Below are 27,068 nucleotides of genomic sequence, written 5' to 3'. Positions count from 1 at the left end.
ATATAATGACTTCAAAGCCCAATATTTGCAAAGCCTTATTTTCTTATGATAATGGGCCCAGCACCATTCTTTTCAGATCTTCAATTTCCTTATTCATTCAATTCAGCTTAAAATAAAAGCCTCCTCCGTTTAAGCCCCAAAATGACACCCTGTTTTGAGCTGACATATACAACACGTATTTTCCAATAAACTGAACAATGTCTGATTGGGGAATGGGCCGGGAAAGCAGAATAATCACAGTCTAAATAACTACAGCGGCAAAAGATTGGATTCACTTAGCAATAGCTTGGATGTATAGCACAGGACTCCAAAGATCCTAATTTTGTACTTGGGTTTACTATGTTGCTCTTCTTCTAAATGCCTACATAACTGAACAGCCCAGCTTAATCTCAGATGGCATGCAATCAAGGAAAATAATGGGCCATAGCAAACAACTTCAAAGCCTTGGCACCACTTAGGTTAATAATATATAATTGCTACAATTTCCTTTAGTATGGTACTTTTAATTAAATGCGCTAAAGACTATCTACCAACTTATTTTCAACATAAGCAGCCATTTTGCACTCAGAAATGAAGCATCTACAGCGTACCTTTTTTCAAAGAGTATTCTTTTCACAATGCTTCCTGTAACACTGGCTGGAAGGTATGAACAGACTCTAAGCCGAGACAGCATTCAAAGACAGAGTAAGCTGTAGCTTTAAAGAGCCACACAAAGCCCCTCATCAAGGTTTTGTAAATCAGGTGCTATAAACTTCCATACTGTATCCCTATGTGATTAAAAAAAAAAAAGGCAATGGTCACAAGAGGAAAAAAAGAAAAAACATGGAAAAGAAAAAAGGTCGGGAAAACATCACTTTTAGTCTCTGAAAATATACAAAAACTGTACAAAACATACCCCTCAAATACCAAAAAACCTATTCCATTCTGAACACTAAACAGAAAAGTGAGAGGTGACCACATTGATTCCATAGCACCATGACTTAAAGGCATTTGTCTAGAATGTTTTTCAGTAATTTTCATAATGCAATTGGTAATGATGATTCAGTGTGAACAATAATTCAGTGTTACACAGTCTAGGGCTTCAAGGCTGTTTTTCACTATCCCTATCTGACATTAAACCGTAGGCTTTAGAAACATGGCAGTAACCACCAGATAAACTAAAAACTGAACATTTAAAAATCACTGAGCCTGTAGTTCAAGACTGGAGGAGGTGGGGTGAGAATGGCTAGTATTTTCATTCTAAGCTGGTTTGTTCTTTTTCATTTTTTAATTACGTGCATATAATATATTGATAATAGTTTGGGGGGGTGTTTTTAAGTTATAAGGCTAAATTTTGGAAAAGAGACTCTACAAGAGAGCTTCTGGAATAATTTTTCCCCTTCATCTTCGTAGCTATACCATACTCTTTTGAGGCCGATTTACCTCCTTTAATCAATACTTTTTCCTGAATATACTAATATCTTTCAAATGTAAACAACCCATCAATAACTTCAACTAGCTCCACAACATTCCCTCCACTTCAGCTCTCAGTGAAGAGATGAACCAGGTGTTAGGGATGCAACGATCATTAGAGCAGAGTCCCACCCAGCCAAAAGCTCTTGCCCAGAGTAAGGGAAATGTGGGTCGGACGCAGAAGGGGTACAGAGAAGGGGGTGAGCAGCTTCAATGGGGGTCAAATCAACCTTCAGAGAAAGGGGTGAGCTGAAGACCATGCAGTGTGGAGACGAGGGAAAAGAACAGTGAGGTATCCAGTGGCTGGGTGGGTCTGTCTCCTGCTGGGAGCGAGCAAGCAAGAGCACCAGGACAGGGGGACAGCAAGGGAGCAGTCACCTGTCAGCAGAGGAGCGCCCTCTCGTTAACAGCTCTCGGGTGTGAGGGAAAGGCCCCTGGATGTGGGCAGTGAGGACGTCTAGAGGGGTACTGAAGGCCTCCGTGACTATGCGGGAGAGGCTCAGAGCCAGTACAGGACTCCCACGAACTGAGCGAGGGCAGGGTTCAGCAAGCAGTCTGGCCCCTGGGAAAGAGGGAGGCCTCAGGCACCAAAAATGGAAGGAGTCTGAAATCAGCAGAGAAGCCCTCCTCCCAGCCTGAGAGAGTACAGAGCTCCCTCTAGAAAATGCCCCAGAGGTAACAGAGGATGTGTTATCTTCCTAGACGAAAGGAGGTGGTAGAAACAGAAAGCCTAAAGAGGTCTCAAGGCTGGGGCATTTACTTACTATGCAACTGTAGCCAGGTTTCCACGGGGCCCAGGAGGAGAGGATGAGAGCAGAGAGCCAGGCTAGGAGGACGGCATCCCGCCTTCCGGCTAAGAAGAAAACTAACCGACCACGTGGCCCTGCAGTAACCCAGGTGAGGAGCAGGCTGGTCCTGCAGGAGCGCAGGTGGTGCTACTTAGGTCTGGTCCATCCTCCCGCCTGATCCTGGACGCAGATGAGTGTTGTAGAGGCAGGAAGTGAGTGGCAGGGTGTGAGGGCAGAGGCCTCTCCCCAGTTTCACCTACACTGTTCACACCACCGTCCTCTGGAGAGTTCCAACGTCAGTGGTCAGCCACTCTCATAACTTCTCACGATCAGAAAACGTAAACTTTTGCATTGTTGCGTTCAGTCGCCCAGCAGTGTCCGACTCTTCCCAATCCCATGGACTGCAGCACTCCAGGCCTCTCTGTCCCTCGCCATCTCCTGAAGTTTGCCCAAGTTCATGTCCATTGCATTGGTGATGCTGTCCTGCCATCTCATCCTCTGATACCTTCTTCTCCTTCTGCCATCAGTCTTTCCCAGCATCAGGGTCTTTTTCAATGAGTCGACTGTTCGCATCAGGTGGCCAAAGTATTGGAGCTTCAGCCTCAGCATTAGTCCTTTTAACGGATATTCAGGGTTGATTTCCTTCTAGTCCATGGGATTCTCAAGAGTCTTCTCTAGCACAGTTCGAAAGTATCAATTCTTCAGCACTCAGCCTTCTTTATGGTCCAACTCTCACATCCGTAAATGACTTCTAGACAAACCAACAGCTTTGACTAGACAGACCTTTGTTGGCAAAGTGATGTTCCTGCTTCTTAATATACTGTCTAGGTTTGCTATAGCTTTCCTTCCAAGGAGCAAGTGTCTTTTAATTTCAATGCTGCAGTCACCATCTGCAGTGATTCTGGAGCCCAAGAAAATAAAATCTGTCACTGCTTCCCCTTTTTCTCCATCTATTTGCCATGAAGTGATAGGACTGGATGCCATGATCTTAAGTTTTTTGAATGTTGAATTTTAAGACAACTTTTTCACTCTTCTTTTTCACCCTCATTAAGAGGCTCTTTAGTTCCTCTTGCCTTTCTGTCATTAGAGTGGTATCATCTGTGTATATGGGGTTACTGATATTTTTCCTGGCAATCTTGATTCCAGCCTGTGATTCATCTAGCCTGGCATTTTGCATGATGTACTGTGCATATTAAGTTGAATAAGCAGGGAGACAATATACAGCCTTGTTATACTTCTTTCCCAATTTTGAACAAGTCCATTGTCCCATGTCCAGTTTTAACTTGCTTCTTGACCTGCACACAGGCTTCTCAGGATACAGGTAAGGTGGCCTGATATTCCTGTCTCTTTAAAAATTATCCACAGTTTGCTGTGATGCACACAGTCAAAGGCTTTCATGTAGCCAATGAAGCAGAAGTAGATGTTTTTCTGGAATTCTCTTGCTTTTTCTATGATCCAATGATTCTTGGCAATTTGATGTCTGGTTCCTCTGTTTTTTCCTAAATCCAGCTTGGACCAGTACAGCTGGAAGTTCTTGGTTCATGTATTGCTGAAGCCTAGCTTGAAGGATTTTGAGCATAACCTTATTAGCATGTGAAATAAGTGCAACTGTACAGTAGTTTGAACATTCATTGGCATTGCCCTTCTTTGGGATTGGAAGGAAAACTGACCTTTTCTAGTCCTGTGGCCACTGCTGAGTTTTCCAAATTCTAATGACAGAGAAGCCTTAAATGAATGATTAGCTCATGGGAGATGCACAGTAACCATCAGACATTCTTGTATAGACAATCTGTAACTCAGTAGTGTTTAGTATTTACCATATTAGTTCATTCAACAAATATATATTGAGCCAGTATGGGTGCAAGCTACAAGTTATGTGCTTGGGCTAAGACGCAACTACTTGGTATGACACAGCTCTGATGACTATGAGGCTTCGGGCCACTTGGAGGGAAAAACCAGTCTGGTTGTTAGCTGTGCACTCCCCACACTCCCCACACACTCCCAAATAACAAAGATCTTCAAAATAGAAACCAAAAACTCTGAGCCCATTGGGATTCTCTACACAGCACAAGTTCTAGCATTGCATTCCACTATTTTTACAGAGCAAATCTCTGGCAAGTTGCATGGTGATGCATTTCTTACTAGTATTTGCAGCTGCTGTGGGTCTATTTGATGGGGCAATTTGCACATGACAGGGTGTTTGAAAACCTACTTGAGAAGAGGGCTGTGAGGAAGGAGATCAGGGGGCCAGGCCAGAACTGCCACCACCTCCTCTTCCCTCTGCTTCCAGGTCTGGAATTCTGAAAGCAGTTTAAAGTGCTCCTGCAAGAAGAGCCCTCTGCTGAATCGGAAAGGCATTATGTGTGAATCTTCAGGGATGGCTCTGTAATTCACCCACTGACTCCTTTATTCCTTCCACAAACTCCTTTATTCCTGTGTGGAGCACTGAGCACCCACTCTGAGTCTGGCCCTGCCCTGGGCACTGGGGTCACAGGGGCGAGGAGGCTATAAGGTGGATGTTGTTCCCATGCACACAGGGAGGCGAAGGGCTTTCAAGGCAGAGAGACCATCAAATGTAGAGGATGGGGAGAAGTCTGTGTGGCCACAGGAAGCAAAGTTTAAGGAAAGAAAAAAGGTGCAGTGGGGGTGTGTGTTTTTTTTTTTTGGACCAGTCCCGTACCTCACTGGCCTTCTCCACCCATGGCCCATCTTGGTTGCCAGGTACAAGCTTGGTTCCAAGCAGAATCCTGCCTGATGTTCACCAGGGCTTGCAACGGTCCAGCTGCCCATCCAGGACCACAGGCCACTGGGTGGGAGGTTGGGGTAAATGGAGGAGATTTGCTCTGTTGTACTTTTGGCCAAAATGTTAGCTGCTGCACTGTTTTGTGGCAGGATTACCCAACAACATGGGCCAGTTTCATCCTTATAGGGTAAAAACAGAAGATAGAGATATATGTCTGGATAACTGTAGTTGACAGTTCTCAGTTTTGACTGAGAATTTTTCAGTCAATGAAAAAAAGCCTTTCTATACAGAGACGTCCCTGGTGGCTCAGACAGTAAAGAATCTGCCTGCAATGTGGGAGACCCCGGTTCAATCTCTGGGTCTGGAAGATCTCCTAGAGAAGGGAATGGCTATCCACTCCAGTATTCTTGCCTGGAGAATTCCATGAACAGAGGAGCCTGGTGGGCTACAGTCCATGGGATTGCAGAGTTGGACATGATTAAGTGACTAACACTTCCACTTTCATACAGAGAAACAAGGAAAATGCCTTTAAAAGCTCAGCACTAGCTCTAGAAAAATGTCAAGGAGCAGTGGGCAGGGTTGAGGGTATGTTTATTTTGGACCATCTTGCATACCCACTGGCCTTCTCCATTTATGACTCATCCCAGCTGCCAGATGCAGGTTTGGATCCAGGCTGACCCCTGCCCTGTGTTCACTTCAGTTTTACCCTGAGGCAGAAGAAGATGAAAGCCCAGAAACGCCTGAAGCCTTGGACATGCTAACCCTGTAATTTGGTTCATCTTGTGCTTTAGAGCAAATCAACTTGAAAAAGAAAAATCTGCACGTTCCAAACAAGATGAGTCAATGCCTGCTCCTGCAAGAGCCAGTCTCTATAAACAAAAACTAAACCCAAAAGGACACATGGAAAAAGCTACCACAAACTCAACAGTATTCAGGGCAACAGATAAAAACTGCAGCATCTCCACACAGAGCTCTAGAGTTTTGGTTGAAATTCAGATCAAGGCTGGATGAATGTGTGTGAAAGGTCAAACACCTAGCAGCTGCCCTAGGAAAAGTCAGGGGAATTGGGAGACAGAGATGACGGCAATGACCAGGCAAGAGGAGCCAGGAGCTGACTGATGTTGCAAAGCTAAGCGTGCATTTCAACACTCAGAACACAGAGAAAAATCAATTGTACACCAACGTTTCTGAAAAAAGAGGACACAACGCAGACTTGACAGATCATCTTAAAAGCCTCAACTGAAAGTCCAGTTTGAAATCTTTCAGAGAGGAGAAAGGAAAAGGCTAAACTTTGTGAAGGACAAACAGAGCTTTTCAGGCTATTACCTTCAAGACATCATGAATTAGAGCAAGAAGAGGGAAGTTCTGGAGCAGATGACAAGATGAGCCATGTGGATAAAGAGCTGAAAACCTTAAAAAGTCATTCAAACATCTTGAAGAAAGGTGGAAAAAAATCATTCCTTCTTCTCAAAACAGACTCTGACCCTTGAACTAAAAGCTCATGATCATGAGTGAGGGTGCGGGAGGACCTACCCATTTCAAGACAGGAGGCTGCAGACCTGAGACAACTCAACAGAAGCCTGAGCTTCTAAAGTGGCTCCCCATGCACCTGATGAGCCAGGTGGCGCATCTGCTCCCATCCCTGGGCATTGGCTGCTACTCCCTTTGAGACAGGAAGGTCTCACAACCTTCCTCTCAGAGTCTCTCTTTGGATACCAAGCCTTTTGCTTCCTCCTTGCCAAATCCAAAGTTTTCAATGGATCCAAAGGGGGCGTTTATGGCAAGAGGATTTTCTCTTTCTCTCCTTCCTCCAGAAAGCATGGATAACCCCCGTCCACCACCCAGCCACCCTCCAGAAGCACAAGCTGACTTTCTATCAAAGGGCTCTTCTCCTTGCCCTCCCTGGTGGGCAGAGGCACCTAAAAGCAAAATTGGAAGTTAGTTACCTTTGAAGGGGCAGTCACCAAGCTTCCACATGACTCCACTGCTCAAAATTCTGACACACAAGTCTTTAAGTCATTCTGCATCTTTTTCTTCTGATGTATTATTTTTTTTAAACTCAGTTTCTAAATTTTTTTCCAAAAAATTTTACTTAATTTTTTTTGGCTGCCCTGGGTCTTCATTGCTGTGGGCTATTCTTTGTGACAGTATGCGGGCTTCTCACTGTGGCGGCTCCTCTTGCCTCAGGGTATGTGGCATCTTCCCAGACCAGGGATTGAACCCATGTCCCCTGCAATGGCAGGTGGATTCTTAACCACTGGACCACCAGGGAAGTCTTCTTCTGACCTACTTATTGAAGTATTTACATCAAGTAAAAACAAAACAAAACAAAACTTTTTCATTGGGTCGGCCCAAAAATTTGTTTGGATTTTTCCATAACATCTTACAGAAAAAAATCAAACAAACTTTTGGGTCAACCCAATACATAGTGCAATCGGATATAAAGTTATATTTTTGCGAATTTGCAATCTCATATAAAGTTTACACCGTTTTTGGTGAAAAGAGATAGTTTAAATTATTCTCATTATTATACATTCTATAAAATATAAACAGCAAAACTGAATCTGATGAACCATTTGCTAATGATATGATGTCCCCAAGCAGTTCAGCTACCAGGGACATCTGACATAAAAAAGTGCTTCTTTTCCTGTCAGTAGCTCTACGGGGCACAGTAGTGAGAGGAAGGTCAAAAGCAGTTGGGCTCCATAAACTCTAGTTGCTTAAAAAAAAAATCTACTCAAATAATGTAGGAGTCAAACTTAACAACGATGTTCAAATACTATGAGTAAAAATCTCAGTGACTAATGCTCTCCATACCTTTTGTTGAATGCATTCAAAAGAATTTCCCTTTAAAGGAAATGTTAAAATAGAAGAATGTCTTGCTGAACGGTGAGCAAGCCCCGGGTAGGGCTGTCAGCATGAAGACGTATTCTGGCACTAGAGGCATTTATACACGTTCAGCAATTTTGTATATGCAAAATGTCATCTACTTTTAGTCAGAATCTATATATTTTTAAGCTTTCATTTTAGGAAGATGTTTGGTCATAAGAACAAGAGTATTTGCAATGAGATATGTGTCAGAATCTACCATGTGGAACACTTCGAATGGCAGACAATAAGAAACCAAGTTTCCCTTCAACTTCCAGTTAAAAGACATACTTTCTAAATTACCTTTGCTACTATAAAAGTGTGTTCTCCTTCAAGAGATGCTTTGGGAATAGCCTGGGATGGACAGAGGGCAGGTCCATTTGTGACCAAGAAACAGTCCTATAACTTAATAAACATTATAAACATTTTCATGATGTTTTCTAATATTGTATTCCACTGCTAATTCCATGGATTAGTTTAATATGGTTTGCTTATTATTTTTGCTAGAGTTGGTAATGTATTTCAAGAAGCTGTAAGTTATCTCTCAATGTTAAGTATTAAAAAGTCAAAAATAGCTTTTATTTCAAGAAGAATTAGGTTAAAGAGGTAGGTTCGATCACACCACCATTTGCCCTGCTGAGTCTCATTCTGCTTTGAAAACTTCATGAAAATGAAGACATTCGGGCTCAACAGGAAAGATCCCTGCTGGCCTAACCCTAAATGGGGATAATGGTGTTGGCAGGTGGCCTACATGCCCTGCTACACAGATGTCAGCTTGGCAGCCTGTGGCCCTGACCAGGAAGGCTAACTCTCAAATCGTACAAAGAGCCAGACCTGTACTTTCCCTGGGTTGTAACTGGATATCTCCACACATGCTTCAGGAACTAGCCATGGTCTCTGGGGAGCCCTCTAACAGAGCACAGAAGCTTCTGCTGCTGACTGCTCACTGGCCTTGAAAAAGTTCCTCTATGAAAAGTCTACCAACCAGCCATGGTCTCTGGGGAGCCCTCTAACAGAGCACAGAAGCTTCTGCTGCTGACTGCTCACTGGCCTTGAAAAAGTTCCTCTATGAAAAGTCTACCAAATGTCATGGACTAAGAGTTTTGAGAGAATTGTTCTTGGTCCGGTGTAGCCACGCAGTTAATATTTGGGTACCTAAGTGAAACAAAACCAAGACACCCTGTTTGTTTTCAGACACCCAGGAAGTTACTTTGAAAGCAGTTACTTGATTCCAACAAACATTCTGTAAGTAAATTCAATAAATTTGCTAGCTATAGCAAAAGACTTAGATTCAATATGAATATGTCATTTTGAACAATTTAAGAGTGAGTAACAGATGTCTGGTCTTTTAAAATTTTACATGATAAAAGCCTTTCAGTGGAAAACAGACTCATAGATACAGAAGACAAGGTAGTGCTTTCCAGTGGGGTGAAGGGAGTGGGGAGGGGCAGGAGAGGAGTAGGGAGCTAAGAGGTACAAGTGAAGTGAAAGTTGCTCAGTTGTGTCTAACTCTTTGCGACCCCATGGACTGTATAGGAATTCTCCAGGCCAGAATACTGGAGTGGGTAGCCTTTCCCTTTTCCAGGGGATCTTCCCAACCCAGGGATCAAACCCAGGTCTCCTGCACTGCAGGAAGATTCTTTACCAGCTGAGCCACAAGGGAAACCCAAGAGGTACAAATTATTATGTATAAAAGAAGCTACAAGGATATATTGTAAAATACAGGGAACACAGACAATATTTTATATTAACTATAAATGGAGTATAACCTTTAAAAGTTGTGAGTCACTATGCTGTGCATCTGTAACTAACATCATATTGTATATAGGGAAAGGGAAGTCGCTCAGTTGTGTCTGACTCTTAGCGACCCCATGGACTACAGCCCACTAGGCCCTCCATCCATGGGATTTTCCAGGCAAGAGTACTGAAGTGGGGTGCCACTGCCTTCTCCATATATTGTATAACTATATCTCAATTAAAAATAAATTAAGAAAACAAATAAATACCTTTTAACAACATCATAAGCACTGGAAAGTGAAGGGAAAAAAGTTACCCTTAATCCAAATACTAAAACATAGCTATTATTTATTCATTTCAAAACGTGTAATCTACTTAATTTTATGTTATATATTATGTTATATAAATTATATCCATGCTGTATATACAACTTTATATTCTATTTTTCCATTTATTTTCTCTATTGCTAGTTTTCATGATGTTTTCTAATACTATATCCCACTGCTAATTCAGTAGATTAATTTAATATGATTTGCTTATTTTTGCTATTTTTTGAACAATTTATTTTAATAAGCTATAAGTCACCTCCCAATATTAAATGTTAAGAAGTCAAAAATAACTTATTTCAAGAAGTCCAGAAGCATAAACATATATAAAATAGTTAAGAAAGGCAGAAATATGTTAAATTAGTATTCTGCACATTTAAGTAGTTTTCAAATACAACTGTTTTTGATACTCTGAAGGCTGCCATTTCTTTTCAAAAGTGTTATTACCCCAATAAATAATCCATACAGACAAGTGGTAATAATGAATGCTAAAGAAATAATGGTATCACTAAGCACTTTACACGAATTGTCACATTTAATCTTCACAGTCATCTATGCCCTTGTACTATTATTATCCCATTTTACAGATAAGAAAAAGTGAGGCTCAAAGAGGCTAAGTAACTTGAATGAGGTCATAGAGTTAAGACGGGAATTCAAGATCCTCATTCAAAGCCAGCATTTAGTTAAACATGCTATTAACTTCACCAGTTCCCCCAAGGAAAAGATAACCGCCAGAAACCTAACCTATTACTATAAGCTATCAACTGATTTTTAAGTTCTTTTTCCTTGAAAATAACTGTAACATACAAATGACTGATACTCTTTCCCATCCCCAACATACAGTGATATTACTCTATATACATATACATATCTATATACATATGAAAGATCCATAAACGCTCTACTGTAAAGCATCAATGATCTGTAATATCCCATGCAAGCACTGTGATATAGTCCAGCCTGGTCATATGTTCGCACACCATTGTGTCTACTCCAGAAAATCACTATCTGTACGCTCAAGAGCTCAATGCCATTGAGTTTCATCTAAGGTAAGGTGTGGCCCTGACAGTTTCCAGAAAGCCACTGTGACAGTTTGGAAGCTGGTAGCTGCTATTGGCTGCTTTCCTACAACACTGTCACACAATCGGCGCCCAAAATTGAGGGATGAGAAAAACACAACTTCCCAAAACACACAGTCCATGTTCTTCCAGGTTATGGGCATTGGAAATGTGTTGACAGCTATGTGTTGCTCCGGAGTGACCCCCCTTCTCCTCCACCCTTTCCAATCTGGTTAAGTTTCTGAGAGGAACCCTAGCAAAGTGAAGAGCCTGAAGATAAAGGATGTCAGTCTGGTGAGAGGCCTGGACAGCATTGCCTACTCATTCATTCACACATCAGAACATTTTCAAGGTACAGCTAGAGTGTGCCAGGAGCCAGGGAGCCAAAAAGAAAATAAAATTAGGCCCTATTGTTATAAAGCCCATGGTTCTGGCCGTGGAGGTGGGGTAGGGGTGGGGAAGTCAGAGAAGATAATGGAAATATTAATGAAATGTTGTTTAACAGAAGTAATGGGAGGTGCTGTCAGATCACTGAGGATGGAAGGGAAAGTGAGGACCTGAGATTCCTATACCCATGCTCCTCGAGGTCTAGGCTCTCAAGATCAGCACTGGACCCACTGGGACCCCCCGAGACACTCCAAGGGAAGTCATGCTGATCTAGAGCAAACCATCAAGGCTTATTCCCTGATGAGAATCTCTAGGTACCTCAAATCAAACTATTTGCATGGGCAGTGGAGAGGGGTGGGGTTGAATGAACAAAGACTTGGGCAATAAATAACATTCACTTGCAGTTGGTGACTACCTTTTAAGAAGAAGGGGAAAACTCACTCTCTATTTAGTGGCTAATTCTGTTCAAGAATGACTGATAGGGGGACTTCCCTGGTGGTCCAGTGGCTAAGACTCTATGCTGCCTATGCAGAGGGCCCAGGCTCGATCCCTGGTCAGGGAACTACATCCCACATGCTCCAACTAAGACTTCGCATGTTGCAACTAAAGATCCCGCATGCCTCAACTAAGACCTGCTGCTGCTGCTGCTAAGTCGCCTCAGTCGTGTCCGACTCTGTGCGACCCCATAGACGGCAGCCCACCAGGCTCCCCTATCCCTGGGATTCTCCAGGCAAGCACACTGGAGTGGGTTGCCATTTCCTTCTCCAATGCATGAAAGTGAAAAGTGAAAGTGAAGCCGCTCAGTCGTGTCTGACCCTCAGCAACCCCACGGACTGCAGCCTTTCAGGCTCCTCCATCCATAGGATTTTCCAGGCAAGAGTACTGGAGTGGGGTGCCATTGCCTTCTCCACAACTAAGACCTAGTGAAGCAAAATAAATACCTATATGTCTTTTTAAAAAAGAATGACTGATATGAGTATTTTAAAAGAATTTCCATGAACTGGCCTCCCCTTAAACCAGTGCTCCTAAAAGTACAGTCAGTATAGATCTAAAAATCATTTACTACCAGGCCCCAAAGAAATAAGCAGGCAAAGTAAACACTTAGAAACTTGAGGTATTTGTTGGATCTCGTTAAAAGAAAAAACAGGGTTTTGTATGTGTTCTGTTTGTATTTATTTCATTTTTGTAATAAATTCCTTTTATCATATTTTATGAAAGCATTGGTCCGTGACAGATAAAAAGTCTTTCAGCACAAATAATTTGAAATATGCGCACGGTCAGTTGTGTCTCTTTGCGACCCCATAGACTGTAGCCCACCAGGCTCCTCTGTCCATGGAATGTTCCAGGCGAGAATACTGGAGTGGGTTGCCATGCCCTCCTCCAGGGGATCTTCCCGATCCAGGGATGGAACCTGGGTCTCCTGCACTGGCAGGCGGATTCCTTACCATTAAGTCACCTGGGAAGCCTAGTTTGAAAGACATGGCTCCAAGGCCCCAAATAACTTTGAGGGCTTAAGTACACAGAAATGCATTTTTCCCCTTTAAAGAAGAATAAGGAATGTAAAATAACAATGAAGTTTTTTTTTTTTTAAAAAAGCATGTAGCCTTCAAGATATGGTTCTCACCCAAGTTTTTAAGAGCTGTTGTTTATTTGGTTTATCTTTCTCAGGCACTGGGCCCTCACACTTTAAATTCATGGGCACATCAATCCTCAGCAACCTAACAAGGTAAGAATTATCATTGTTTTACCAATGAGTAAACTGAGCCTTAAGAAAGCTACATCACGAGCCAATGACTTGCAGCTAGGAGGGAGCAAAGCACCAAGATGAACCTACCCATTTGCAAAGCCAAACCTGATACTGTCCAGCAGAACTCAAAATCTACTCAGTTATGAATAAAGCGGTGTAATGTCTAATCTCTTTAGACAATCAAGGCATTCCCCATCACCCCACCTGTACCTAGGAATGTGAGAGAATTAACTAGAAAACTCAATTGTCATATAGCTTCAGAGACCAAAAGTTGACAGTTTATCCTTTTAGGATAAAACTATAAGCAAAAAGAATAGAAAATTTCAGTGTTTATTTTTTTGGCCACACTGGTCGGCTTGCAATATCTTAGTTCCCGACCAGGAATAAATCCAGGCCCCTGGAATGGAAGCACAGAGTCCTAACTGCTAGACCACCAGGGAATTCCCTATAATGTTGATTTATATGTGTTTAAACTAAATAATGAACAACTACAACTCTGAAGGCAAGAATTTATCTCTGATTTTAGGAAAAGAGACACCAACATACTCTCAACTACCTGCACCCAGAGGTTGGCAAACTACAGTCCATGGTCCAAATCCAACACAGAGGCTGTTCTTAAAAATACATTTTTATTGGAATACAGCCATGCCTGTCAGTTACAGTATTGCAAAAGGCTGGTCTTGGCTAAAATGGCAGAGCAGAGTAGTTGTGACAGAGACTATAAAACCTACAAAGCCTAGCACGTTTACTTGCTGGCTTTTAACAGAAAACGTTTGTCTACCCGTGCTCTCTGCCAGTAAGACAGGCAACAGCGCAGAGCACGAATCAATGACCTAAGGCCCCCATCTCATCTGCATTCGGATCAAGAGTCTGAAACATCAAAACTCCTCCCACATTGTTATTAGGCACAGAAAGCTGACTTGCATTCTGGATATTTTTCCTTTGTCATCTTTTTAAAGGAGAGTGAGTGTACCCACTAGCTAATCCTCCCAAATAAGGATGGTGGAAAGGCAAAGGGTTTTAAGAGATCCTCAACATAGAAAGGCTCTATCAGCAACCGGGTAATAGCGGTGTATGAGGACCACCACTGACTCCAGACACACATTCTTAGCACTTTCCATATATTTGTGAGCATTTCAGGTAATCCTCCCAACAAACCCATGAAGGTGCGCCCACCGAAGCCCAGCGAGATTCAGAACCTGATCAGAATGATGGTGACTAAGCTAAATGAGCGCCTGCCTGACCAAGAGTTTGATCTCAACAGAAATCTGTGACTCCAAAGTTCACCCTCACAACCACTTCTCTGTAATGTCTGCCAGGCCAGCAACACGTGAATTAATCTAAATTAATCTAATGTGTGTGTGTATGTATGTGCTCAGTCACTCAGTCATGTCTGACTCTTGTACAACTCCATGGACGGTAGCCCACCAGGCTCCTCTGTCCATGGGATTCTCCAGGCAAGAATACTGGAGTGGGTTGCCATTCCCTCCTCCAGGGGAACTTCTGGACCCAGGGATCGAATCCAAGTCTCCTGAATTGACAGGTGGATTCTTTACCACTGTAATACCTAGAAAACAAATTAAATTCACCTCAAAATGTAAAGTAATTAGTATATCCAAATTTTATAAGATGAGAATTTCTAAATATTTTGGACAATCAGAATGAAGTAAACAGATATTTGTAATCATCACTTTTGAAAATAAAGGCTTTACCCATCGACAATTTTATTTACTTAAATGAATCCATTTCTGCTTTAACAAAGAACAGGGGGAAAAAATGTGACCGAGACATATCTTAATTACAGGTTTTTTTGGTTCTAATATGAACTGTATCTTCCTATTAGATTATACTTTCCCGAAGAACAATGCATTTAAATCCTTAGGGAGGGAAAAATACTTTGCAGTGACTTTATGGTTGCAAAGAAGTAAGAAAGCATTGGCAATAAATAAGAGAGTCAAGTTTTCCCAAAATACACACACACCAAATGAGTACAGATTATAAAACTAAAGAGGCATTTCCATCCATTATTTTCAATAATACTGCTACTTTAGGAGGAGTTGTCCAATTCCAAAGCCTGGTTCATAAAAAAAGATTCATTAATAATTTCCAAACAGAGATGGATGCTGTCAACCAAAATATAAACCATAGTGAGAAAATAAATTGTACTTAATCCTAGAAACTTAAAATACTTCAGCTGATCATTTATTTCTCATAGATGATAAATTAACAGAATCATCTGTGTCTTCAAAGTCAATTTTGACATGTATCATTCTGTTTATCACAGAATTTTAGTAAGAAATACTTGTCCCATAGCATACAGACAACTGCTAAATGGCAAAAACATCTTGAATTTTGTAGTATTTAAAGATAATTCTTCTCCATCAAAGGGTTATATGCTTTTTGGAATTTGAGTTTCATAAATTCTGTAATTTCACTGTTAAACATATTTACAGGGTCATAAATATTCAAATTATGTAATAAAGATAGCACAAGCAGCTGATAAAATGTGATTAACATTCATTTACAGTAGCTTAGCTGGCTTTGCCAAATGCTACTTCCCATAAGAGGCTATGAGGTTCTGATTGCATTAAGCTTCCTGATTATCTTTCTCTATCCTATGGTATTACACCACTATTTCTGAGATTCCAAAAATCATCATCAAGTGATTTTCAAGGTTTTTTGAAGTTCACAAGGTCTATAGTTCAAGATACTAAGATTTCCCCAAGTGCCTATGTTTTCTGAGCTCATACTTCTGATTTGTGTGTCCAGAAACAATAGCTGCTTTCCAAATCTGCCATTTTTCCAGTTTACCTCTATAAAACAGACCTCTAGCAAAGTGTTTTTGAAGCTTGGTTTCATGTAAATAAGAGCACATTTTTTTTAAAGCACGTTGCTCTCAGTGTCTCTTGTCTATGTCTGATATATTCTGTCTCGAGAGATACAATAAACATGACTATTATGTTCTAAACAGTAAACACCGCTGTCAGCACATTACTTCCATTAAGTGATTCTATCATTTGGTTTCATAAACAGCAGCTGGTGATTCTTGCTGAGTTTCATTGCTTCTTCAGAGTGATCAGCCAGCCTTGGGAAGTGACTAGTTACACACAATTAAGAAACTTTGTATATTACAGAGACCTCTAAACTTGTAATCAACTACGGATTCAAATTATGTCCTTTTATAGAATCATAGATTTTTGTATAACCAAATATACTTCTATTGTCCCACCAAAATACCTTCCAGGCTATTAAAAAATATGCCTATTCTTGCTTAAACTTGTAACTTTACAGCCAGTCTAAAGGGATGTCTGAGGTAGTTCAGTCATATCTTGAGTTCTTTGTGTTCTAAAATTTGAAAACAAATTTTGAAAAAAAAAGATAAATAAATCCTAGTGCCAATTTATCCATAAAATATGCCAATAAACATATTTCTGGTTCAACAACATACTGTTTAGCATAGTGCAATTTTCCTTATTTACATACATTTCACAACTCATAAGAATATAAAAATTCTCAATTGGGAACAGCTAATATTTTAAAGCTTTCATAGTGGTGACCTTCTGTTAGGAAACTGAAATAAAAGAAAGTGTTTTAAAAAACTGATTTTTGAGGCATCATTCTAGTCTTTTATACAAATTCATTCATTTAATCATCAATGTAATACATACATATAGAAAATTTGGAAACCACAGAAAGATTTTTAAGTTGTCTGTCCCATTTACTCAGAAATAACAATGGCAATATTTTGAGGTAAGTATATCATATTTTGGGCTTCCCTGGTGGCTCAGCAGTAAAGAACCCGCCTGCAATGTAGGAGCCACAGGAGATGCGGGTTCGATTCCTAGGTGGGGAAGATCCCCTGGAGGAGGGCATGGTAACCCACTCCAGTATTCTTGCCTGGAGAATCCCATGGACAGAGGGGCCTGGAGGGCTACAATCCATGGGGTCTCAAAGAGTCAAACATGACTGAAACGACTTAGCAGCAGCAGCAGCACACACACATATCATATTTTATTCACCAGTTTTTTATTTCTCTACTTAATGATATGTCTTGAATAGTTGTCTTTAAACACTTTTCAGAGTCATAATATTAGTGCTTCCATAACATTCTAATACTTGTACATACCATAATCGATTTATTTCTTGGCTCTTAGATATTCATGGGGCTTATAATTTTCTTTTTTAAAAAATATTTGGTTGCAATGGCTCTCAGTTGCAGCACGCAGTTTGTTTGTTTTAGTTGCAGCATGGGAAATCTTTTAGTTGGAGCATATGGGGTCTAGTTCCCTGTGCAGGGATCAAAACTGGGCGCTGTGCATTAGAAGTATGGAGTCTTAGCCACTGCACCACCAGGGGAGTCCTGTGGCTTATAATTTTCATTAAAAAAAAACAAAAAACAAACAACTATGATGAACATTCTTATCTCTGATTATTTCCTTTGGATAGATTTCTACAAGTGAGATCGTAAGGTCCAATTATACTCCAGAAAGAGTGTATCAATTTTCATTCCCTAGTGAGGAATTCCCTGGACTTCCCTGGTGGCTCAGATGGTAAAAGCATCTGGCTACAATGCGGGAGACCTGGGTTTGATCCCTGGGTTGGGAAGATCCCCTGGAGAAGGAAATGGCAACCCACTCCAGTATTCTTGCCTGGAAAATCCCATGGACGGAGGATCCTGGTGGGCTGCAGTCCATGGGGTCGCAAAGAGTCAGACATGACTGAGCAAATTCACTTCAGTGAGGAATTATGTTTATCATGCCACACCCCAAATATTATCCTAAAAATTTTTTCCTGACTAAAAAGGAAAATCACATCTCATTTTTGTATGGTCAACCTGTGTAGCAAACATTCCTCAGCTATGGTGACATGTAACTTTTTCTCTAAGTAGACAATTTAATCATATTAAATAGCATTAATATTTAGAACACCTCACGTGACAAACATCACACACACATTTTCCTAGAACTCAAGGAAAAGTCAGTGAAACTAGAGTTCCCTCGGGTAAATATTTCCTACCAGAAGTCAGGACATTAGGATTTTTTTCTCAGATTAAATTCATGTTGAGGCATCTAAATGCCAAAATGGTAGAAGCAAAGAACAGAATATACTGATTTAGAAACAGTGACTAAAATAAAATATGAAGAGTGAAGCATTTACCACAGAGAAATGGCCGTAACAAAAATGAGCCACACAAGCAACGGCACCATGGAGAGAATACACAGAATGAGTAACGCGTCATTCCCAAATGATTCATCACAACTTTTGGAAAAAAGCCCAACTCCTAACTGGAGATACCCTCACCCACACTGTATCTGGCCCTGAATTCTTTTCTGTTTAATATCCCTCAAGAGCCCAGGAAGCTGTTAGAAAATGGATACAACAGATAACAAACTCCTAGCTCAGATGAACTTACTGGGGAAATGAAAAACGAGATGGGGAAAGATTTCCTCTTTGTAGAAATGTACTACTGGACAAAATTTGTAGAGGAGATACAAAAAGAGCTTTAAAAAATAAAAAAAGAAAAGAAACACAGAGCTGCTCATTGTTGGCTAAAAGTGGCCTGCAGACTAGAATTCTGGACAGGAGACATCTCATACGTACCCCGAATTGAGTACATTCAGTTAGTGCCCAAGGCACCACCCCCATCTCTAGCATGTTAGGAGACAAATGAAAACACGCATTCTTCGAGCAGAAGAGTCTAGGGAGGTCCAAACAACAATCAGCACTGACAACAAGTAGACTGCTAGTTGCCAAGAGGGAGGGGGACTGGGGGAGGGATGGATTGGAAGTTTGGGATAAGCAGATGCAAACTATTACATACAGAATAGATAAACAACAAGGTCCTAGTGTAGAGCACAGGGAACTATATTTGATATTTTCTGAAAAACCATAATGGAAAAAAATATAAAAAAGGAATGTATACATATGTATAACTGAACCACTCCTGTATAGTAGAAATTTATACAATGCAAATTGAGTACATTTCACTAAAATAAATTTTTAAAAATATTGGTAACAATGTATTTCTAACATTTCTACTAACAGATTATTGTAATTCTATATATTTGTGAACAAAACTCTTTTTCATGAACTTACTTTATCTGGTGTACGTTTTGAACTAAAAGATATGGCAGTAAACTTCTAGGATGTATTAATAACTCTGAATTGACTAGGTTTCAATAGATAAAGGAATGAGTAATGGTTCACTCAGTCAGTAAACAGCTTTCTAAGTCATTCTAAGTGCCAGGCACTGTGCTAATGTGCCAGTAACAGCGAAAAGTTCTCACTGGATCCTAGTTCTCAGAAAGCTCCCAGGTTGGCAGGCTAAATACACACTTAAACCTTTGAGAGGAGTTGTCAAAGGGCTTTCATGCCATCAAAATTAAAGTCCCCCAAAGTGGCAGCATTCTCAGGATGAAAATAAAAATCACCATTTTTTCCCTTAAGACAGAACATGAGAAGAAGAAAGGGATAAAAAGAGAGTCCAATAGAACTGACTGAAACTGACTGATCCTTCCTTTTCAAATACTTAATTCCAAACACATACTTCTGCATTTATCACATGACTCCATGAAGGAAAAATTCCAAAGTAAAAAGAAAGCCTACTCTCATCCCTTCCCATTCAGTACCATGTGGCTACAGTGTAGTAAGGCTTCCCAGGTGGCTCAGAAGAATCCTCCTGCAATGCAGGAGATCTGGGTTCAGTTCCTGGATCGAGAAGATCCCCTGAAGGAGGGAATGGCAACACACTCCAGTATTCTTGCCTGGAGAATCCCATGGACAGAGGAGAGGGGCAGGCTATTCAGTCCATGGGGTCGCAATGAGTCAGACACGGCTGAGTGACTGACACTTTCACAGTGTAGTAAGGTGATCCATTAGATGTCATATAAAATTAAATGTTTTTAAAAGCATCAATGCAAGTTTAACTTTTTTCTCCAAAACAAAAATAGCCTAAATTTATTTCTAAAAATGCATCTTTTCATGACTTTAGAAATAATAAGCTTCTTTCTAAAAACATTAAGATAACACTAATGATTATTATGAAACAACTAAGAAGACAAATGTCAGGATTAAGTTGAAAGTAACCTTCATTAATTCCTGAAAAAATTAAAACTAGAATTACCATACAATCTGGCAAAGCCAAAAGAAATGAAATCCCTATTTCAAAGTGATGTCTTTGTTCACTGCAGCATTATTCACAACAGTCAAGTCATAAATATGCTCTTCGGTCCATGGGATTTCCAGGCGAGAATACTGGAGTGAGTTGCCATTTCCTTCTCCAAGGGATCTTCCTGACTCAGGAATCGAACCTGTGTCTCCTGTATTGGTAGGCGGATTCTTTAACACTGAGCCATCAGGTAAGTCCATAAGGAATATTACTCAGCCACAGAAAAAGAAGGCAGTTCTGCCACTTGTAACAACATGGATGAACCTTAAAGACACTATGCTAGGTGAAATAAGTTCGAGTTAGATGAATATCATATGATTTCATTCACATGTGAACTCAAAAAAAGTTGAAGTTATAGAAACAGAATGGCAGTTGCCAGGGGCTGGGAGGTAAGAAAATGGAGAGATATTGGTCAAACAGTACAAATTTCCATTTATAAGATGAGTAAGTTCTGGACATCTAATGTACAGCATGAAAGTTAAAGCATTAGCCGGTCAATCATGTCTGACTCTTTGCAACCCCATGGACTATCGCTAGGCTCCTCTGTCCATGGAATTCTCTAGGCAAGGATACTGGAGTGTATAGGTGGCCTGCCATGCTCCTCTGTCCATTCCCTTCTCCAGGGATTGAACCCATGTCTCCTGCATTGCAGACAGATTCTTTATCAGCGTGGTGACTAGTTAATAATTCTGTATTATTGATATATACCTAAAAGTTGTTACAAGAGCAAATCTTAAACGTTTATACCACACACACACAAATTCATAACTGTGTGAGGTGATTGATGGATTAACTAACTTTAATGATGTGCTAATTATTTCCCAGTATACACATACCTTAAATGTACAAATGTCATATGTCAACCAGAGAAGGCAATGGCACCCCACTCCAGTACTCTTGCAGGGAAAATCCCATGGATGGAGGAGCCTGGTAGGCTGCAGTCCCTGGGGTCGCTAAGAGTCGGACACGACTTAGCGACTTCACTTTCACTTTTCACTTTCATGCATTGGAGAAGGAAATGGCAACCCACTCCAGTGTTCTTGCCTGGAGAATCCCAGAGACAACGGAGCCTGGTGGGCTGCCATCTATGGGGTGGCACAGAGTCGGACACGACAGAAGCAACAGCAGCAGCATATGTCAACTACATCTCAATAAAGCTGGGGTAAAAAAGTAAATAGAGTAACCTCCATTAGCTGATACAATGGAATTATATACATATATATATAATATTCAACATAGATGGGAAAAACAAGTATACTCACATCTGTTGTACAGCTGACTCTAAGCCAAGCTTTTATAATAGCTTTACAAGAGTCATTTAATTTCATTTTCCCAGCAGTGCTTATCCTTATTTTATAGACAAGAGAAATGAAGCTCAGAAAGGCAACATGATTTGCTAAAGGTCTTGTTCCTAGAAAGTGATAGAACAAGAACTGAAACCCAGGTCAGATGGCTCCTGGTACTTCAATGCCTCATATACAAATATGCAAATCAGGCAAGACAAATGTTTACAGGAAAAAATAACTAGGATGTTTTTCCATGGCACTACAATCTCAACTGCCTCAATTCTTCAATCAGAACAAACACATACCTGTCTACTCCACAGAAGAATTGTGAGCATTAGGTGTGACTGTGCACGTATGTTCGCTTGGTAACCTGCAAAGCACCTTGCTATTAGCTCCGTAACTATTTTAAAGGAAGGGAAAGGACCAATGGGTAGAAGGTGCATATGGGAAAGTGCACTGCAACTTGGAAGAGGAAGAACTTTCCTCCAATTACGTCTGCCCAAACTTCCTTCTGAAGGATTGAGTTGCCCACCTCCCAAAGGGTTCAAACACAAACCCAGTGACTACTTGTTTGAGATTCTGGATCGGCGGGAAGAAGTTGGATTAGATGACCTTAATATGCATTCACTTCTTAAATTCTTTAATACCTAAAATGTCTTTAATGTCTTAGAATTCTTCCCATAGGAAAGTTATACCCTTCCCTCTTCAGCACCTTTATCCTGATTATTCTGAAATGGAGATTATTATCCTGGAGATTATTCTGAAATACAAAAGACAAATGGCTACAAAAGAGAGAAAGAACTTCAAATGATCACCTGCAGAAGTAAAAGTATAGGGGCTTCTCTGGTGGTCCAGTGGTTAAGAATCCACCTTGCAATGCAGGGGATGTGGGTTTGATCCCTGGTTGGGAAACGAAGACCCCACGTGCTGCGGAGCAACGAAGCCTGCCCACTGCAACTACTGAGCCCCCACACTCTGGAGCCCATGGGCCACAACAAAAGATCCTGCGTGACACAACATAGACTCAATGCAGCCAAATAAATAAAGAAGTAAAAGTACAGGTAGCCATCTTTTCACCACATCTATTCATTCCTTCTTGCTCCAGTAGCTGGCTTAACTCTGGATGGTGCTCTTTTGGATACATCTGGATTAGTAGCTTTCAAACTTTTATGATGGTACATCCATAGAGGAAAAAAATGAGCATACTCTCAACGTGCTTCCATTTCTACATTTCTACGTTATGTGCATGTACAGTTAATATATATCGGATAATACAAAAATACAAAACCAAAGAAATACAAGGTCTAAAAGAAGACAAAAAACATACAGCATTTTCTCCCAGGCCATCACCGTATACCTTGTTCTCCCCTTTGTAAGCCTGATCACACACGTCTTTCTCCCAAGGGTCATCAAGTCTTTTTGATTCCACCTCTCTTGTCTCCTTCATCTCTTATAGTTTCTACCCCCAAGGTCAAGGTCAGAACTGCAGCCTTCAATATACCATCGTAGAGTACAAGAAAACTTTTAAACTGGCCTCCTTCGACTCAGAGTTTTTCATCCTCACATCTGATCACATTATCCTAAATGGCTCCCCACTGTCCACACAGTCTAAGCTGCTTGAATAACCTAAGAACATATAATGTAATGATCGTCATCTCACTATGTCATTTCTCACAAAACAAACTTTCCTCAATTTCTAATCTGGAAAATGATATTAGTAGAATGTACGTCACGGGTTTCTTGTGAGATTAAAACAAAATAATGTGTGCAAAGTATACTTACACTGCCAGGCACATAATATACACTCAATAGCTGTAAGCTATTAACAGCATTACCTTCCTATTCTCATCTTGTTACTGTGCTCTAAGTATTTAAAACATTAAGCTAATGATTCCTCAAAAGAAAAAATACAGAATCTTTGCTGTAGACTTTCCTTTACCTGGAATGCCCTTCCTTTCCTGGAGAACTCCTACCCATCCATCAAACCTAGCTCAAACGTCTCTCCCATGCTGCTGCTGCTAAGTTGCTTCAGTCATGTCTGACTCTGTGGGACCCCATTGACAGCAGCCCACCAGGCTCCCCCGTCCCTGGGAGCCTGTATTAAAACTCTCCCAGGCAGAACTAATTTCTTCCTGTATAAAGTTCCCATAAATTTAAAACACCTCTAACACACTATGTAGAAAATCTCTGTTTATTTTTTCATCTCTAATTCTAGGACACAATCCATAAAAACACATGGGATGTGTTTTACTAGTTATCAATGCAACGAACACCACTGAGCAACTACTATAATGCAAGACAGTTGTCTTAATTAGGGGAAAAAAACCTCCCCTTGGAGAGTCTACAGTTTGATTAAAGAGATACTCAATAGCTGTTTGTTGGATGAATGAAAGATATTTAATTCCAGTATGACTGTAAAAGAATTTAAATCAGAGACCCAGAATCAAAAGTTTCAATTATCTTAACATATAATGCAGTCACATTATAAGTACATTTTTTACGATTTAACTCCATGTCCATCTTTTCTAGGACGAGTCCAAGGGAGGGAAGGAAAAATCTTATCTTTCCTCACCATCCTTTCAGTCTTTCAACTAGACTTTGGCTACGTGTAAGTGTGAGGCCACAGTCTATGAGCAATGAGACAAAGAAGTTAATTTCTGCCCTCTGAGTTTTCACGGATGCAGTTCTTGGTAACGTAGTGACTCAAGGATTTTCAAGAGTAATTCTGTTTAGCTTTTCTCCTTATGGTTTGAGTTGAGATCCTAACTTACAGCAAAAGTTGTGATTGTCTTGTAACCACTGCTATAGCAACGTCATGAATTGTCAGTGAACCTAGGATTTTTTAAAAATCAACCAAAAACTCTCAGGAAACATAATAAAATTTCCTATTTATAGAAAAAACTCCCATCCTTACAGTAACTTGAATTAACCACAGTCGGAAAAACAACAAGCACTTCACTTGCTCCAGGGTTAGATGTCAAGTCTCCTGACTGTCCTGAGTCAGCAGTGATTGTGGAAAATAGAAAGGTGCTATAGGAGGTCTCCTGAATATGCTATCTAGGTTGGTCATAACTTTCCTTCGTCATGTATGGATGTGAGAGTTGGACTGTGAAGAAGGCTGAGCACCAAAGAATTGATGCTTTTGAACTGTGGTGTTGGAGAAGACTCTTGAGAGTCCCTTGGACTGCAAGGAGATCCAACCAGTCCATTCTGAAGGAGATCAGCCCTGGGATTTCTTTGGAAGGAATGATGCTAAAGCTGAAACTCCAGTACTTTGGTCACCTCATGCGAAGAGTTGACTCATTGGAAAAGACTCTGATGCTGGGAGGGATTGGGGGCAGGAGGAAGAGGGGACAACAGAGGATGAGATGGCTGGATGGCATCACCGACTCGATGGATGTGAGTCTGAGTGAACTCTGGGAGTTGGCGATGGACAGGGAGGCCTGGCGTGCTGCGATTCATGGGATTGCAAAGAGTCGGACACAACTGAGCGACTGATCTGATCTGATAGGAGGTCTTAAAAAGGCCACCTTGCCTCGTGCTCTTTTTCCTTAATTCAAAAGCGCATGCAGATGTGCAGGGGAAATTGAAGCTTTATTCCTCAGGGGCTCATCATGTTTCCACTTTAGTTTTCAATTTACCCAGGTGTGATGTGAAGACTCTTTACAATCTGAGAAACTGACAAATGACAAAGATAGGCGGGGGCGGTAGAACCAGAGGAGGAAGCTGAGGGCTACGTGCATTTTCTATACTCTTAGCTTAAATTGCCATGATTTGATGTCCATTTACAGGAACTGAGAGCAGGTATAAGAAAGGTAAAGATTTTAGGGAAATTGGGGGGAAATTAGCATCCAAATAGGCTAATCTAAAGAAGTTACAAAATTTCTTTGACTTTTCCAGAGATGGGTTCCAAAGCCTCAACATCCCCTGGGACCTTGTTAGAAAGGCAAATACTAGCGCTTGGGGTGGGGCCCAGCAAACTGCTGCAACAAGCCCTCCAGGTGATTCTGATACAGGCTCAGTGGTTCTACCAGAAGTCCTAACACCTCAAAAAGGAGCAACAGCAACAAACCTTAAGTAAATTTAGAGAACCAGCTTAAAGAGATACAATTTCTTTCCCAGCAGAAAATAAGACAAGGCAGGGCGTCTTTGTTGGGGAAGGAGCAGGGTGGGAGTAACAGGAGTTGAAGCAGCAATTTCTTATTCCCAAGAACAGAGCACTAAATATAGCAGGAGTATTCCAAATTAGGACATTTAAAATTCTTCTCCCCACGAATGCCTTTTCTATTGCATTCAAAGAGGCAGTTCCACCATGACTTTTCTTATCAAGTTATCCACTGAGATAATACGGTAACAGTTTAACCTTAGTATAGAATCCTGCCTGCTCAGTCATGTCTGATTCTCTGCGACCCCACAGCTTAGCCCACCAAGCTCCTCCATCCATGGGATTTTCCAGGCAAGAATACTGGAGTGGGTTGCCATTTCGTCCTCCAGGGGACCTTCTCCACCCAGGGATCGAACCCATGTCTCCTGTGGCTCCTGCATTGGCAGGTGGGTTCTATACCACTGAGCCACCTGGGAAGCCCCTAGTACATAATCGTTGAACAACAAATACAGCCTTTTATTTTAATTAATACAAACTCTATTTATGAAGACAAAGATGGTACTCATTCTTCCTGGCTCTCTGGAAATTTCAAGAGTGTGAATGGCATGAAACCTAGGCATTTCATCTTTGTAAGGCAGTGTCCTTAGGCAGCTCTCTACAGAATTAGAACAGAGGTTTGAACCCTGGTGGCCCTATCATTTAGTAGCTGTGTGATCTTAGGGAAACTATTTCAAGTTTCTAAGTATTGAGTTTCGTCTTCCCCACCTGTAAGGTGACACTGAAATGACCTCCCTCAAAAGGAACACACAGATGTAGATGTTAGCCCCCAGCACTGGAGGCACGAGCAATATTAACTACAGGCAGTGTTTATACAGTAAGTCCCCAACATACGAGCAAGGTCTGTTGGGAAAGCATATTTACAAGTCCAATTTATTTGCAGGTCCAACAAAGTTAGCCTACATACCCAACTAACACAGCAGACGATATAGTACTGTCCTGTAATAGGTTTATAATCCTTTACACACAAATAATACATTAAAAAAAAAACACAAAAATATATATTTTTAATCTTACAGTACAGCACCTTGAAATGTAGAATAGTAGAGTACAACAGCTGGCATACAGAGGCTGGCTTCAAGTGAACAGCCAAGAAGAGTTACTGACTGGAAGAGGGAGAAGTGGGAGGTGGCAGAGCTGAAGGGTCATCAGCAATAGGAGACTGAAGGCAAGCAGAAATTTCACTCATGCCTGATGTTGAAGGCACAGGTTCTGGTTCCTTGCTGGAACCAGATACCCATTTGCATCTTTGAAAGTTCACAACTTAAAAGTTCGTGTGTAGGGGACTCATCGTACTGTAAGCAGGCACTTTGCATCAGGAAACAAGCAAAACTCCAGACCCAGGC

At 41.0% G+C, this 27,068-nt stretch overlaps 1 protein-coding gene and 1 long non-coding RNA gene across 9 annotated transcripts in view; one reads left to right on the top strand and one right to left on the bottom strand.

Annotated features, from left to right (window-relative positions):
• SRGAP1 (SLIT-ROBO Rho GTPase activating protein 1) overlaps window positions 1–27,068 on the bottom strand; it is a 308,204-nt gene that overhangs the window by 263,323 nt on the left and 17,813 nt on the right. Inside the window, exons 1-2 of one of the 8 annotated variants that reach the window (XM_044942500.2) lie at window positions 2,217–2,292; window positions 591–767 (exon numbers count right to left, since the gene is read on the bottom strand). The exons of 6 other annotated variants lie outside the window; for them this stretch is intronic. The gene's annotated coding sequence lies outside the window, so the exon portion shown is untranslated. Of the gene's footprint in view, window positions 1–590; window positions 768–1,830; window positions 1,999–2,216; window positions 2,293–27,068 lie in introns of those variants that run through there. One more of the 8 variants, XM_044942501.2, reaches the window with a different exon arrangement.
• Window positions 2,218–14,370, top strand: LOC123333477. The gene is made up of 3 exons (XR_006550910.1): window positions 2,218–2,349; window positions 13,028–13,085; window positions 14,239–14,370. It is a non-coding gene; the product is annotated as an uncharacterized LOC123333477 (long non-coding RNA).

This window comes from Bubalus bubalis, chromosome 4, assembly GCF_019923935.1.
Source record: "Bubalus bubalis isolate 160015118507 breed Murrah chromosome 4, NDDB_SH_1, whole genome shotgun sequence".
NCBI classification, from domain to species: Eukaryota; Metazoa; Chordata; class Mammalia; order Artiodactyla; family Bovidae; genus Bubalus; species Bubalus bubalis.
The sequence above is the reverse complement of the archived record's forward strand: the minus strand, read 5'-3'. Positions and strand labels throughout refer to the sequence as shown.